The 15838-nt window shown below is 46.4% G+C and overlaps 1 protein-coding gene across 2 annotated transcripts in view; it reads right to left on the bottom strand.

The window, feature by feature from the left end:
- Positions 1–15838, bottom strand: part of WWOX (WW domain containing oxidoreductase) — a 978254-nt gene that overhangs the window by 447332 nt on the left and 515084 nt on the right. The gene's annotated exons all lie outside the window — the stretch shown is intronic.

The raw sequence follows: 15838 nt of genomic DNA, 5'->3' as shown, positions 1-15838 counted from the left end.
TTGTGGCAGCGTTAATTCCTACCTCTGCCTCTTTCTTCAAATGCTGTTCCCTCTGTACCTCTTCACATGGCCTTCCTTCTGTGTGTGTCTCTGCCTCTCTGTTTAAATTTCCCCTTTACTGGGCTTCCCTGGTGGCGCAGTGGTTGGGATTCCGCCTGCCGACGCAGGGGACGCGGGTTCGTGCCCCGGTCCGGGAAGATCCCACATGCCGCAGAGCGGCTGGGCCCGTGAGCCATGGCCGCTGAGCCTGCGCGTCTGGAGCCTGCACTCTGCAACGGGAGAGGCCACAGCAGTGAGAGGCCCACGTACAGCAAAAAAAAAAAAAAAAAATTTCCCCTTTACATAAAGAAACTAGTCATACTGGATCAGGGCCCGCCCTAATGACTGCATTTGAACTTGACCACCTCTGTCAAGATCGTACTTCCAAATAAGGTTACATTCTGAGTTACTGGAGGTTAGGACTTCAACATACCCTTTTGATCCTTTGTGGGGGGCATGGCAGCAGGGCAGTGGGGGCCAAATGACACAGTTAGGAAAGAGCATCTGGTCCCTGAGCAGATGCTTTGGTCAGCAGCCCAGCAGCCCTAGCTCCTGCAGACTCCTGCTTGCTGTCCCAGCAGCGCAGGTGGCCACGTGACACAGTCCCTGCCCGTCAGACATATCTGGAGAATCACACGGCTGGTGACCCACAACTCTGACAAGTGTTGAGCTGTCTCGCCAGCTGACCCAACGCCAGCGACCACCGCCCTCTGGGCTTCTAATTAAGCCAGAAAAGAAGAGGCCCTGTTTGTTTAACCTAATTTGACTTAACGTTTCCTCTAACTTGCAGCTGAACTCATTCCTCATTGATAAATCTTCTAATTGGTCACTGTGTTTCCAATCCTCATCCAGCACCATCCATTCTCTACCCAGCAGCCAGGACGCTGGCATGGGTCCTATCATGCCAATGTGACAATTTCATCTGTCACAGCTTATGTCAAACGCATGTCATATCTTATATATCAAACAGAGATCATACATGATGTCACATCTTATATGCTATCAAACATACCACGTATCATATATCACATATCATACACCAGTCTCTCTCTAGCTCGAAATTAGCCAGTGGCTCCTTATTGCAGCTAGAGTACAATCTCAAGCCCTCACCATGGTGTGCAAGGCTCTGTGAGATGTGGCCCTGGCCTGCCTCTCAGCCACCTTGAATTTCCCGCTTCATTTACGCTGTTCTAATTCCACTGCACCTCTTCAGTGCCTAAAACACGCCAAGTTCCGTTCCTTCTCACCAAGCTCCAGTGGTGGTGACTGTTTCCCCTGCTTGGAACACTCTACCACTGCATCTCTGAGCAGCTAGCTCCTCGTCATTCTTCGTGTTAGAAGGATGCTACAACAGTGCCCTTGCACAGGCAGGTCGAATGAAGGAGAGAAAACCAAACGTTCCTTGAGCACAATCGTGTGAGACGACCATCTTCTAGACAGAGACCCCACACAAGAGCTTTGGGTTCACCCAATCCCCTAAGGTCATCATTTTGTCTTCTGTTTCCCACTTCCCTTCCCATCCCACCAAACACAGTCTCGTGGAAATAAAACAGGAACATGGGCACATGTGTAGGCATGCAGCCCTCCCAGTCGGAGGGAGAGCCAGGACCACAGCTAGGTTCCTTGCCCCTCAATCCCAGGCCTTAGGTCTTTCTTTCTTTCACACGACCACATATGCAGATCAGTACCCGGGTATTAGTCTGCCAGGGCTGCCATAACAAAATACCCACAACGGGGTATTTAAGTGGCTTAAACTACACAAATTTATCTTCTCACAGTGCTGGAGGCTAGACGTTGGCAGTTTGGTTTCTTCCGAGGCCTCTCTCCTTGGCTTGCAGACGGCCACCTTCTCTCCGTGTCCTCATGTGGCCTCCCCTCTGTGCGTGCCCCCTGGTTCCTCTGTGTGCCTCCAAATTTCCTCTTCTTATAAGGACACCAGTCAGATTAGATTAGGTTCCTCCCCAATAGCCTCATTTTAACCTAATCACTCCTTTAAATGCCCTATCTTCAAACACAGTCATAACCTGAGGCCCTGGGGCAGAGGGCTTCAACATATGAATTTGGGGGAACACAATTCAACCCATTATAGTGCAGAGATAATAATAACCTCAAAAGGACAGAACTCTGCTGGTCTGGTTACCAGAAATGATCTGTCTATTCCGGCTCACACGATGCCCTGTCCAGAAGCCCTGGAATCTGATACTGGCTATTTCTGTCATTTCCTGGCCGTCTGTCTCTTGAGACCTCTAGATAATATTTCATTATGGAAATTTTCAAGCATAGCCCAAAATAGAGAAATTAGTTAAATAAATCCATAGTTGACCGAGAATTATCAACATGTGTCAGCCCTGATTTGTTTACCCAAGCCTCCAGATCATTTTCAAGCAAATCCCAGGCATCACATCGTCTCAACTGCAAATGTCCCAGTATCTATCTACAGTACAAAATGAGTTTTACTTAAAATAGTATCCTACTCCACAAATTAACAATACTTGCCTAATACCATCTACTACCTAGTCCATATTCAGGTTTCCCTGACTGTCTCAGAAAAATGTCTTTGCGAGTAGGTTCATTTAAATCCAAATGAACACGAGCATCACGTGTTACACTTGGAGGCTATGTCTCTTTAGTGCCTTTAATCCACGTAACATTTTGAACTCATGCATGTTGGCTCCGTACTCAGAGCACTTCCTCACTTAAGATGTCAAAATGGAGCATCCACCATCTAAGGTACAAGAACCCAAGGGCTCGGGTCCCCCATAACTGGGAGGGTGTTGTCTTCTACACCTACCCAGCACAGATCAACGAGGGATTTCACCTCGGGAGTGGGGTGCGGCTCCTGAAGGAGATGCTCTTTCCCTTTCCAAGGGATCTTTGTTCTGAATTTGGATTAATTTAAATGGCGCGTGCACAGAGGGAATTTATAAGACGTGTTTACGGAATAATCGTGACCGATACTCATGCGACGCGTGCATCTATAAGTGGGGGTGTGTGCGCAGTAGGGCTTTGAGGGGGCTCCTGTGTGCCCCCTCTTTAACGCTGATCAGTACAGTCAATCCCTAACCAGGGAACTGGGGTGAACATTTATATTCAAACTGTGTTGGGTCCCCTTATGGAAGGTTCTTTCATTTGGTCTGTTCGTCGCAAATACATTTATCAGGCGATGTCATTACATAGGGAGAGGAACTATAAAAACACATTTTTAAGCGTTAAGGTTTTACCATTCTGTCATCTGTGCACACTTTAATCACCGAGATCTTTGGGGCTGGTCTTTCAAACTATTATTCCTGAACAGCTGTATGCTCTAAAATTGATAGTCTTCTTAGTTGATGGATCCACAGAAAAAATTGTTAAATATTCAACAAAACTCCGAATGGCTGCAGCCACCTAGTCTTAAAATTTCCCTCCAAAGCCTATATAACAGCTTGATATGAGCATCTTACTCCTGTTTACTGAAGCAATTATTCAGTCGCTGTTACTGAATAAGCCCCAGAAACGGTACATCTCTTCAAAAGGAACAGTGATATATTTTTAAATGCATATTACTCCCTATCACTTTGAACACTACAATCTACATGAAACGCTGGGGGAGTCATGATATATTTGTTTCTCGATCACACAAAGGCCTGGCTAGCAAGAACGGCGCCAGACGCGTAGAATCTCTGCCTCCTTTAGCCAGCTGGCTTTAAAGAAATGCGTATGAAATATTCTCCTGTCGCGACGCGCCCCCTTCACTTTCTAAAATCCCTGTTGAGCGGCCATTAGGTCCTAACATCTGGCCTTGACAAACAGATACGTTACGTGTGGTCCAGATGTCAGTAAATGTACGAGCAGAAAATAAGACTGTGCACAGAGATGCGAAACACACACACACCCTCAGGTCCCTTAACTTTAACAGTGTCAAGAGAACAGGTGAGCCCTGGCACATACCAGGTGTGAGCAACACGGCAAAGTGGGGCTGCAAAGGCTTGGTGGGGTGGGTGTGCACGGGGGCGGGGAGGGGGCAATGCAGAGGCAGAAGCAGCCCCACCCACTTCTTTTTTTTTTTTCCCCCACCCACTTCTTGAATGCGCTGCTTCCGTAAGCAAGTCTCCAGGCAGTTAACTACATATTCGATTGGGTGCCCCTCTACGCCATTTGGGAAACGAGCCCCCAACCGCCTCAGATGCACAGGCCATTGGGTGATCCGGGGGAACAATTAGATGTGGGTAAAAAAAACCTGTACTCAGGGTTCCAGGTGGGAAAGATGAGCAGGTCAACCCAGGGGACGTCCATGCAGGAAAAGTCACTGCCAGAGAAAGGGAACGCAGGAAGCGACATAAAATAAACCACAAGTCCCGGCCCTGGCTGGTAAGACAGCAGACTGGCGCTTTGGAACGAGAGGCCTGACGCAAAGCAAATTCAAACTCCACATGAACCAACAAGCGCCGAATGACACGGCAGTTCGTTTTCATGGCGCGTTGAGAGGCCCAGAACGTGAGGGACACAGCAGCGTGTGGACCCGAGAAGCTCTTGGGAGAGCTGCACAGACACCCGAGTGGTTCAGAAGATGCTGTGATGAAGAAAAGACGTACACGGTCTTCATCAGATGAGGGGGGCCACGTCAGAGACGAACAGAATTCACCTGTAACAACCAGAGCTCAGGAAGACGGACTCCCACAGGGCCCGATTACTTCCCGGAACCACAGGGGCCGGGAACCTGCAGGCTTCCCTTCAGCAAAGCACTAGCCAACACACTTCTCTCTGTGATCGCTGCCTAGCTAAGATGAGTTAATCTCGTTTTCCAGATGAATTGTGATTTTTGTCTCCCACAGGCTGTGATTACAGGATAAAAGCATGGTGTTAACTGGAGGGCTGGGGGGCGGCAGGGGGCACTCTTCAGGGCCACATTCCACGCACAGGGAACCGGCCAGTTTTCATCCTCCCATTCCCCGCCCCCCTTTCTATTTTTAATAGAGTTAGAAGAATGCAAAGAATCTAATCTTAGGGAACTCTGAAATGACGCGCAGGGCGATAAACCTTTCGGATGAATTATGTCACCTCGTAAGAGGTCAGAGGCCCAATTTATCTTCGTGTTTGGAAACACAGTTTATGGTCCTGACAAAATTTAAAACACATCTAGGGCAAAATAAATGTGTAAACGGCACTGCGTTTTCAACTCGCTCCCCCCTTATTTGTGAATTGCTCCTGAAACATCAGTCAGCAAACAGGTATGTGCAGAGAACTGTTACCTGGAAAGCATATTCTGCTAGGTGCTGTGAAGAAAAAAATACATTTCAAGCCAACACCTGGGTTCTCCCTGCAAGGCGCTTTATACCTCTGGGTGACTATCACATCATTTTTCGTTTTAAATTAAAAAACATTTTTTTGGAGTATAGATGCCCATAATGAACTCCCTTGGAGGCACAGACCCTGGTTCTAACCCCAGTTTTCACCTTTATTAACTAGGGGGGGTTGAGCAAGCTGCTTACCCTCTCTGAGCCCGTTTTTTTCCATCAGGGAAGGGGTACCCAACTTTCAAGGTGGCTGTAAGGAGATGTAACACAGTATGTGTAGCTTTTAGCAGGTGACAAGTGTTTCATGAGGCATAACTTTGAAAATAATTATGATTTCCCAGGATACTTACGGAATCAGAGAATGATATCCAGACCATGTGGTAGAGTGGGGTGGAAACAAAAAGATGCCGTAAGTAGGGGCTGATCCAACAGATAAAAGTACAGGCTGCCTTCCCTGGTGGTTGAGAGTCCGCCTGCTGATGCAGGGGACATGGGTTCGTGCCCCGGTCCAGGAAGATCCCACATGCCGCGGAGCGGCTGGGCCCGTGAGCCATGGCCGCTGAGCCTACGCATCCGGAGCCTGTGCTCCGCAACGGGAGAGGCCACAACAGTTAGAGGCCCGCGTACCGCAAGAAAAAAAAAAAAAAGTACAGGATGCCCAGTTGAATTCTAACTTCAGATGGACAACACATTATTTCTTAGTCTAAGTATATCCCACACAATATTTTTAAAGTATTGATGTGTCCCAAACATTGCACAGCCTACACTTATACTAAGAAATTATCTGCTGTTTATTTGAAATTCAAATTTAACTGGGTGTCTTATATCTTATCTTGCAATGCTAGGTATAGGATTCGAGTCTCACTAGCTACGAAACTCGGGGACAGATATCGTAACTCCTGAGGCTCAGTGTCCTCATCTATGGAACAAGGCTAACTGTAAAAATAACACCTGCCCCATTCACATGGCTGCGGTGAGAGTCCAGTTGTGTACCTGAGCGTGTTTTGTAAACTGTACAGTATCATTCCTTTTCTAATGTTTGTTTTTTTGGCTTGTCTGTTTATTGCCTTACAATAGAAACTCATCTTAAGGTTCATCTAAGCCCTTCATTTTACAGAGGGGACTGTTTGGGGGGAGGGGGATTCTTGCCTAAGGCTTTACAGTGGGTGAGAGGGGAAATCCTCTGTTACAAGAAGGTGGTGAGTGCTTCCTCCCCTCCCCTGTGCACATCTTGGCAGCGCCCAGCAGGCCTGCAGCGCCTGGTAGAGCAGTATTTGCTCTCAAAACCACAATGGCACGTGTCAGAGGAGAGTATCCTTCCTAAGGATGATCTCTGACCACTGAAGTATGAAGGGAAGGCTTTAAACCATGTCTATACTTGATTATTCCTTCCTATTCTTTAAGATGGCGATTGTAATCCCGAGAGGGTAGACGCTTCAGGCTGCAAAGTTTCTACCTATTTGGAGCGCCGCCTGCAGCATTTAGGCCATCTTGGTGTAAATCCTGGCTTACCCACTCCCTAGCTGGAAGCAACTTGCTTAATCCCCCCCGGACTTCATTTTATACAAGAGTAAGAGGACCTACCTGACCGAGTCATTGGGAATATTACGTAAGAGCGTACATAATACAGCATTATCTCACTACGCTCTTCCTTGGCACACGCGTAGTATGAAATGACTATTAACTTTTTTTTTTTAATGTGTGGGCAAACACGCTAAGCAATGAAATCCTAAATTACTTTAGATGATTATTTACCTTAAAATGGCCTTGTTTAAGCACGTATTTCTCAATCAACAGATATAAAAGAGCGCCAACTAAAGAATACAGGGCAGGGCTCTTTATACTTGAAAAGCTTGACCACCACTGATTTTGAGCACCCGTGGCCCTCATTTGCCAGTCCGCTCCTGATGTGGCAGAGGAGAGCTCTGATTCACAGACTCTTCTTTTTAAATAAATTTCTTTCTTTCTTTAGTTAGTTAGTTATGTCTGTCTGTCTGTCTGTCTGTCTGTGTTGGGTCTTTGTTGCTGTGCGCGGGCTTTCTCTAGCTGTGGAGAGCAGGGGCTACTCTTCGTTGTGGTGCGCGGGCTTCTTCTTGTGGTGGCTCCTCTTGTTGTGGAGCACAGGCTCTGGTGTGCGGACTTCAGTAGTTGTGGCATGAGGGCTCAGTAGTTGTGGCTCGCGGGCTTAGTTGCTCCGCGGCATGTGGGATCTTCCCAGACCAGAGCCCGAACCTGTGTCTCCTGCGTTAGCAGGCGGATTCTTAACCACTGGGCCACCAGGGAAGCCCCTTCACAGACTCTTCAGACACAAACGTCCAGAATGATCAGAGAAAGAACCTGCAAAAAGAGCCTATGAAAATGTGTCCCTGGTCCTTAAGCAATGTTGCAGGTGATGAGGCATGGACACGTGTGCACTGCTGATCTTCTGCACAGGGCATACCTATTTTACATTTGTATATTTGGGGGCTCTACACAAATGTTGGGGGAAAATAAGAGATTTTTCACGCAGGTTAAGTCTGACTAGGGTAACTTTTGAAGATGCCAGGGGAATTTCCTGGTGGCACAGTGGTTAAGACTCACCTGCCAATGCACGGGACATGGGTTCGAGCCCTGGTCCGGGAAGATCCCACAAACCGCGGAGCGACTAAGCCCGTGGACCACAACTACTGAGCCTGCGTTCTAGAGTCTGCGAGCCACAACTACTGAAACCCACACGTCTAGAGCCCGTGCTCTGCAACAAGAGAAGCCACCGCAATGAGAAGCCCGCTCACCACAATGAAGAGTAGCCCCTGCTCTCCACAACTAGAGAAAGCCCGCGCGCAGCAATGAAGACCCGACGCACACAAAGATAAAATAAAATTTAAAAAATACATTTAAGGTATTAGAGGATGGCTTTTGTCCTTAAATCCTCCTATTCTGAATGGGGGTGAAGGGTGGAACTGGGGTGGGAGTAGAAAAATAAACCCCTTAACATGAGACTACCTGAGGGTTCAGAATCAATGCTGCAGCTAAGCTTTTATGACAACTCAGGATGTCAATTATGCAAATAACCTGTTCTTGAAAGGAAACAATTTTATCTTCTTTTTAAAATATTCAATAGTTTACATGGACTATTGTCTCCTTAGGCCTGCTGGGTAAGTGACTGATTCACTTCCAAAGGCAGTTTGTCCCCTAAGTCAGGTGTAGGGGTAGGTGCTGGGGAGAACCTTCTGAGAAGGTGATGGGCCCATCGGTACTTATGGGGACACGAGTCAAAAGGGAGATTTCAGGCTTGAGAAAGGATGGCCCTAAAGTCTTTCTTCTTCTGGATGAATTGTCAATGCTTCCATAATTGGAAAGACATCAAGTTCTAGGGGATACGGGACCAAGTACCAGGACAGAGACAGGCTGTGGAGATCCTGAGTTCTCCTCTTCCTCCCCTGCAGCTTCTTTCTAGTTGACAAATGAAAAGGTTCAGAAAAAGAAATGAAAAGATGGAAAAAGAGAAGAGGAGTTTGGGTCCGGAGAAAGCTACAGAGAGATGGAGCCCTTGACTACAGAAAGGAAGAAAGAAACGGGAGATGGAATTGTGATGGGGTCAGGGTGCCCCCAAAGAGAACGTTCTTGGAGAAAACACCTAACCTAACGGCAGAGGCAGAAAACGGCACAGATGCTTTAACCTGACCCGGGAAAGAAAGAATAAATGTGTCTAAGGATGTGGGTGTGGGTGTGGGAAAGTTAAAGGCAACTGTCTTCAAAAAGCTGCCCTGATGGTCTGGAAAAGAATATACAGAGTCAAATGAGAGAAAAGTTACTCCAAAAAGGTATACGTACTTATCTCAGGCATTTTCTTTTTTGATAACTTTATTAAATATAGAGCTTGACAAGATGAAAATGTTTGAATTAAAATGCATTTTAATAAACCATAATGGCAAAGAATATTTTTTAAAAAGTATATATATATGTGTGTATAACTGAATCACACTTTGGTGTACAGCAGAAATTAACACATTGTAAATCAACTATATTTTGATAAAAAATGCATTTTAATAAACAAGGTGTGATTATGTTTATGATCAAATATGAGTGAATTCAGGTTTTAATAAAAACCTGCCATCTGTGACTGCAAAGTATTACTGCCACTAGGCAGTAAGCTTCTCAAGGATACCAATCTATCTAACTTATTTCTACATCCACAGCATGTAAACCATGCTCAACACTCAATAAAGGTTATTTAGTGAATATACAGATGGATGCCTATACCTAGCAGGCCAGATTCCTTAATCAAGATATACCACCACCACCTGGTGGCAAAGTACCAGAATTGCAGGAATAGGGGTTTGGTTTTGTTCTTCTTTTTAATTAGTATGCACAAAAGCAGTCTCCTCTGATGGTGTACATGGCATTCCACAGAGTCACCAAATACAAAGAAGTAGAGGAAGTAAAAAAGCAAATAAATATTAAACTGTTTTGTTCCGATAATCCCAAACAACATCAGCTTTTCCCAGTCTTTTCCTGTTATTTTAAATATTTGTTTCATGAAATCCTCCCGATTTTTTAGGCTGCACATCTGCAGACTAAGAGCAGAGCTGGGTTCTCACATTAGCTTAGCAAGCGTGTAAGGGGGAAGGGGCGCTTGACTGACAACTGACACACTGATGACAGAACAAAGGCAGAGCTTCCACTCGGCACACTGCTCATTTTCACAGCCACATTTGCCTGTCCTTGTTTTCCTATTCTCTCACAAGAAGACCCTTTGACTCTTTCTGCTTTGTTTTGTTTTACGTTTCACACAGGCTATGTTGTCAGCTACGTCCGGAAGCCACAATGAATATAAAGTGCTGGGCAGGACAACGTTTGGTAAATGTAAACAATATGCAGAGAGAAAACCTCTCAGATGAAAAATCCACATACATTTTTAACGGCCGTCAGACTGAATGCAAATGGCTTTGGAAAATCTAAGTGGTTGGCTTTTTAATATCAAAGAAAATCACAGCCTTTTCTCTAGCACTAAAAACACCGCTGCACTAAAAAGGAATCAGTAACCAAATAAAACAGGGAGCTGATCTTCACGCAAAAGTCACTGCCGCTGCCCTAACCTTAGAAGCAATGTTGCCCTTCTAGAAATGTTAAATGGGACCTAGGGTGAGCGAACTGGGAATGCTATTTTTTAAGGCCCCCTCTTACAAAAATAAAATAAAATACAGGAGTTGGCCCGGCTCACAAATGAAGCCACGTGATGTCAATGCTTGGAAACTGCTGGGTCTCAGTTGTTTTCCAAGTCACCGCACTGGCAGTCTTGCCTGAAACAAAGGAGTCAATAGGGAGAAAATAAATAGAGCATTTGCAGAACTCACCCAGCAGCTTGGAAAACTGTCTGCTTACCATTACACAGTTTTAACATGTCATAATCATTTTCACAGTTAAGACACCCTTCCTGCAGTTTAGACCAAGAATGCATGACTAATTTTAACCACTTGTGCAAATCTCCTAATGGAAATTTCAAACAGCTTTTATGGATTAGAGTTTCGTAAACTGTATGGAGAGAGCCCAGCAGATACCAAGCTGGAATCCTCCTCACGTTGACCTGTCGATACCTAACGAGTTCCTGGGTAACAGGGGGCAATCACACGGTCCTTAAACGAACTGTATTTCTTCCCGGCACCGCATCTATTATACATTCACCGTATAAAAAGCAGAACCAAGTCTCATGACAATGCAGACAAATGAGAACGGAAGGTAGGTGGTGTGTTACCATCTCAAGCCTCACCAGAAACTTTTGGTGAGGAGCAAACTCTAGAGGTCACCCCACCTGTGGTCTCACTAAGTTCAAATCACACAGTGTTAAGGTAGGGAGCAGTGTCCCCATTTTACAGACCAAAACTGAGGCTCAGAGAGGTTGGATCACTGGGTAAGGGTAACACAACTGCTAGTGGTTTAAAAAAAAAAAGGAAAAAAGAGTCCCAAGCTGCCCCTTTCCACCATGACATGCTGAGCTGAACAGCAGCTAGAGATTTGAAACACACGGCTGGGCGACTGAAGAAGCAAGTTCCCTTGGAGATGGATGTGACGGTTGTACAACAACGTGAATGTACTTAACGCCACTGAATTAGACACTTAAAAATGGTTAAAATGGGGGCAAGACAGGAATAAAGATGCAGACGTAGACAATGGACTTGAGGACACGGGGAGGGGGAAGGGTAAGCTGGGACAAAGTGAGAGAGTGGCGTGGACATATATACTCTACCAAATGTAAAATAGCTAGCTAGTGGGAAGCAGCCGCATAGCACAGGGAGATCTGCTCGGTGCTCTGTGACCACCTAGAGGGGTGGGATAGGGAGGGTGGGAGGGAGGGAGACGCAAGAGGGAGGGGATATGGGGATATATGTATACATATAGCTGATTCACTTTGTTATAAAGCAGAAACTAACAGACCATTGTAAAGCAATTATACTCCAGTAAAGATGTTAAAAAAAAGAAGGCATTCTCCAACTGAGTTGAAAATCATACCGTTATTCAAATATTCAATAAATACGTATTGTGTTCATACTAAGAAAAAAAATGGTTAAAATGGTAAATTTTACGGTATATAAATTTGACTACAAGTGGAAAAAAAAGAAGAATTAAGTTCAAAGACTGCTTTTCACTGAGATTGAGACGAGGAAGACGGCGGTCGGCACAGTCTGAAGAATACCCTGTTTTACCTGCCATGCTAGAAACCCAGAGCGTCAATAAAAACAAAAAAAATTAAGGACAAAAATCCTCCCTTTTAGGAAATCAAGATCAGTGGGACAGTCGGAAACACATCGAGGTTTCTTCTTTTTCTCGGTCCCCAAATTCAAGCATCTGGAGTTCCTGGCGTCTTCTAATCACCTTTATGGGGACCCCAACTCCTCCACTGTTAGCACTTTGCACAGAAGATGGAGGAGAAGCAGGCATTAGGCTCAGAGGCAAACAAGGTGAAGGGCTGCCTGGGTGCCTGCGTTACGATACACAGAGAGAAGGAGCACGGAGGAAAAAAAAATCAAAATTAACGTTCTCCCTCGCGGTTCTTAATTTTCCTCCTGGCTAAAGTCAAGGTCCTCCCAGCCCTCAGCTTAACACCCCATCCTCGGGCGAGGCTTCCCTGATCCCACTCATCACCACAGGGCCCCGTAAGTCCAGAGACTTGCCTTTGAGACTGATTCCCTTTGGAAAGAGCAGAAAGTTCTCCTGTGTTGAGGCAGGAGAGAAACTCTGGGGCAGGTGCTTGCTCTGGAAGCCCAGGGTTCCGGGGGTGGGGCGGGGGGCAGGAAAGGGCGAGCGCTGGCAGCCGTCGGGTCGCAAGGACGCACACCCTGGTCGCTTTCTCCTGCAGTGAGCACGGCAGAATTAAAAGGGAGGTGGAGGGTACGGCTGTTCTTAGGAAGCACTTTCCGTGGCCCCAGAGCACACAGCTCTCCTCTACATGTGCTCTGAAAAATGTGTCCAGGAAACACTGGACACCTCTTTGCTCTTCCCTTGCCACTCTCAAGTCATGTTCTGTTTCTCCACCACTGGCTTTCCACCTGGAGATGCAGTCGTGCACCTGCTCCTCTGTCTACGAGCTCCTGGCTGTCAGGAAACCCTACGGGGCCGTTTCTTCCTTTGCCTCTATCACTGGGGCTTTCCCCTCCCGCTTCCCACACCAGGAGTAGAGCCATCGCTGAGGGCAACTCAAGCTGCATCCCCAGCAGACGGCTCACATCAGATGCCCTCTCGGAGCGAGGGCCCAAGCCCCCCAACCAGGTCCCGAGGAGCCCTGAACTGAACTCTCTGGTTTACGAAGTCGTTCAGACAGGTCACCTTTGTGTGTTTTCTTTTCAAGCCCTTCTCCTCCTCTTGGTTCCCAAATCCCCCACACAGAAAAGAAGGAAAGAACAAGGGAGGTGGGTGGAGAGATGGGAGTGGGTGGAGGGCTGTGGAAAAGGGAGGGGAGAGGCGGCGGAGGGAAGCTGGCCTGGGCTCCAAGTCCCGGGCTGCCACCTGCTACATGGCCATGAGATCTGCAGTCTCCTCATCTGTCAAGTGGGGATGCTGTGGGAACATTAGGAAGAAGTAGGGTAACTGAATAACCAAAACAAACACCTATGCAGCGCTCATTACCTGCCAGGCCCTGTTAAAGTGCGTTCTGTAACACTGTACGTTTCATTCTCACCATCACCCTGTGAAATAAGTACCATCATTATCCCTCCTTCAAAGATGAAGAGATTAGGCACAGAGAGGTTGACTAACTTGCCCAAGGCCACACAGCTATACCTGGCAGAGTCTGGATTCAACCCCAGGCAGCCTAACCCCAGGCAGCCTGGCCCCAGGCTGTGTCCATCACATGACGCTGTACTCCTACTACGGCACTCACTGAAGGCCCTTAATAACCACCGATTCCTTGCCCCCTGCCTTTCGAAATTCTTTTCACCACAGTCCTTTGGGTTGATTTTCAATAAGCTTCAATCCTCTGGGTGTTGCACTCTCTCAGCTTTCTTCAATTAGCTGGAAATCATTCAATAAACATTCATTAAGCCCCCGTTCTGTGCCAAGCACCGTGCTAGCAATGGCCGCTTCTCCAAGACCTGGCTCTGGTGGCTTTGGCCAGCATGACTCTGAGGTGACTGGAGCCAGGCCCACTGCAGGTCCATAAATGCCGCAAGAAATGCTACACAGAAGCACAACAGGGTGGCAAAGCAAGAGGCGGTCCTGTAGGACAGAAGGGAGACCCTAAGTGCTAGCACGGCCCCTCCCCCAGGCTCATGGTGCCCTTGGTCTTTGGACCTCGTTTCTTTGTGCAGCCTGCGCTGACTGTGAACTTGGGCACACCTACTAGGTGTGTCCTTGGTCCACCTACTAGGGCATGTCACAAAGATAACCCTAGGACAGTGCTTCTCAGTGGGGGCGTTGCCGGCATCTTGAGGAAGGGCGTTTCTCTGTCCTACGGGAAAGGCTACACCTGGCAGAACGCTCAGCATCCTGTCTCCCTAGCCACCTACCCTCCCTGAGGCAGACGGTGCGCTGGTTACCTTGTAATAAAAAACGCCCAAAGTGCGAGGAGGGAAGAGCGCCGTGCTCAGCTAAGAACCACTGTCTTAGACGATGTGACTGCAAGTCAGATGACCCCGTGTGAGATGCCCCGATATTATTTCCTGGTCTGGAGAGACAGAACATAGGGGAACAGGGTACAGAATTCCATTGGGTTCAAAGGTGATTTAGAGCTGCTCAGAAGATAATTAGAGAGAAGAGCCCGAAGAAATGCAAGCCTCAATTCAGCGAGGTGCCACCTGGTGGACGGTGCAGGTGTCAGTAATCAGAGGAAACAAGTGATCTGTCCTCTTTAAGAAATAGAATCAATGATAATTGTTGCATCTATAAAAAGGCGGTTGTCCTAGAAGCACTGGTGACCACGAGAAACGAGTTCGCATGTCGCCCAGGAGCCTCACTGGCTGTAAAGAAACCTCAGGATGATGAGAAGCAGATCTAAATTTACATGGCAGGTAACCCCCACACTGCTTGGTATGACATCATGTTTCCTTAGTGCACAGACATCATTTAACCACAGGAAGACTTACATAAAAGGATGAATGCCCTCTTCACAACCGCTCTATGAGATAAGTACTATCATAATTCCCTTTTAAAGGTCAACAGAATAAGCACAGAGAGGTCAAGTTACTTGCCCAAGGCCACACAGCAACATATGGCCACACAGCAACTAACTCCAAACCCAGGCAGCCAGCGTTTGAATTTAACCTAAAAATATCACGCTTTTATGTGAGAATTAAACCTAAAAATATTGAGATAATCAAAACGAGAACAACACTACTGTGTTGGTACAGCTTCACACACGTGGTACCTTATGAACCTGTAATATTTGAGTTGGGCCTTCGGGAGCAGGGTTAGCAAACTATGGCCCCTGGGCCAAATCTGGCTCACCACTTGTTTGTATAAATAAAGTTTTACTGGAACATAGCCAGGCCCACTCATTGATGTATTTTCTGGGGCTGCTTTCGTATAAAGGTTTAACTTCTTGTGACAGACACCAACTGAACTGCAAATTCAGAAATATTCACCATGTGGCCCTTTACAGAAAGAGTCTGCTCACTCCTGCTCTAGAATTATACGTTAGCCTAATAGTTTCCATTTTAAATGCATAAATAGTAATCACTACAGCACTGTGACTGTAGGCAAAAGTATCACTAAACTTATAAAAGTATCAGAACATTAAGTAAGCTTAAGGTTCACCATAATCGAAGTTTATTATATAAATAGGCAAATCACTTACATTCTTGGGGAGTTTGTCAGTAAAAATACTTGAAAAGGAAATCAAAATATTACATTTGTAAATGCAGTTTGATGTTCTCAAGGTCTGTACCTAAACGCATACATGAGCTGAAATATTATTCCACAGCTCCTCCAAAGTGACTGCTAAAATTTGTCAGGCTTGCAAGCAGCATAATAAGAACTGTAAGTTGAATTTACAAGCCTAGAGAAGAGCTAGGATTTGGAATTTGTCACGTGAATAAAAGAACTTTTCATTT

This window comes from Pseudorca crassidens, chromosome 20 (assembly GCF_039906515.1).
Source record: "Pseudorca crassidens isolate mPseCra1 chromosome 20, mPseCra1.hap1, whole genome shotgun sequence".
NCBI lineage: Eukaryota > Metazoa > Chordata > Mammalia > Artiodactyla > Delphinidae > Pseudorca > Pseudorca crassidens.
Note: the sequence above shows the minus strand (reverse complement) of the source record. Positions and strands in the feature narration are given on the sequence as shown.